Here is a 1,490-nt window from a genome sequence, read left to right as displayed (position 1 = left end):
CTGTGACCTGTAACTGTGAGCCAATTAAACCCTTTCTCTCCTAAGGTTACTTTGTCCAGGTATATTATTTCAGCAACTGGAAAAGAAACTAGAACAGACAGATAGAAAATAGATAACAAACAGATAAAACCATTTTCTAAATCCAATTTTTCCATATTTCATCATTCTTGGTATAAGGGAATTAATTAAACTATCAAAGTTGTTAGTCAGTTGCCAGCTGCATAGCCCAGATCTAAATTGTAATGAGTTTTTATAATTGAACACATTAAATTGCCAGTGCTTCTGTTAGTTTTAATATTTGTGAATGAGTGACCATCAATTTTAGGATTCTTAGGTCAGGTATTTATTCTGTGCTCAGAAAAAAAGTCATGTAAGTAATTTGTGTATTATGTCATGAAAGCCCCTCTAAGATGGGTGGGCTGAAATTCCCAGTCCCTGAGAAGCTGAGGCAGGAAGATTTGAGTTCAAGGCCAGCTTGGACTACTACAAATCCGATGCTAGCCTTGGGCTAGACAGAGAAATCTATATTGCAACAAACACAGGAAAACACAGAAAAAAATCCTCTACTTCTCTAATGCATGTCCTTGCTTCTTGCAGTAGTTTTCACTGCTCGTGATAAACAGATATTCAGAACCAGCTCCAACTCATACTTCAATATTTTGATGATACACATTAAATTCTGATCTTATCAGGTAGGTATTGTTCACATCAAACCATATAAACAGGCTTGAAAGATGGCTCAGCATTTTAGATTGCTTGCTGCACTTCCAGAGGATCTGAGTTCCTTTCCCAACACCCAAATTAGGCATCTCACAACTGTCTGTAACTCAACTTTAACTCAATTTCCAGGGGATCTGAGGTTCTCTTCTGGCCTCTACAGGCATTGAACTCATATGGCACATACACATGTACATATCAATACAAAACAAAAATCTTTAAATGAAAGACTAAAACATAAAAGCACCTTTTTTTGAAGTGTTGGGGATTTAATTAAGGGCTTTATATCATTCTAGGATAATACTGAACCACTGAGGTACACAGTAACAGATCAAAACACTAAAACTTCTAAAATAAACTTGGAGATGGACAAACCTTGGGAAGGAAGAAATTGATAATATCCTGAAATACTCCCTGAAATTCAAAGAAGTTGCAGATAGCTGGAGTTTCTGCCTAGTCCAAGAAGTCAAAGTAGCTAAAATTAATTTCTTTTAAAAAGCTAGTTCTTTCATTGAGCTCAGCTCTCTATTTTTAATTTTTTTTTATTTGAACATTAAGTTTTATCAATTGTCCAATTATCTACCCACTAAGTAGATAGAACAGTAAATCTACGAATATGTATTAATCAAGTAGACTAACTTCATTCTTATTTCCAAACAAAATATTGGAATTGTTAGGAAATTGTTTTAAAGAAACACTTTTAATTACAGTTATTGTTTGGGGCCATGTTTGCCATAGAAATGGAGGCCAGAGTACAACTTACAAGAATTGGC

Source organism: Nannospalax galili, unplaced genomic scaffold (assembly GCF_000622305.1).
Source record: "Nannospalax galili isolate Female #2095 unplaced genomic scaffold, S.galili_v1.0 scaffold1056, whole genome shotgun sequence".
Taxonomy (NCBI): domain Eukaryota; kingdom Metazoa; phylum Chordata; class Mammalia; order Rodentia; family Spalacidae; genus Nannospalax; species Nannospalax galili.
This window is presented reverse-complemented; position numbering follows the sequence as displayed.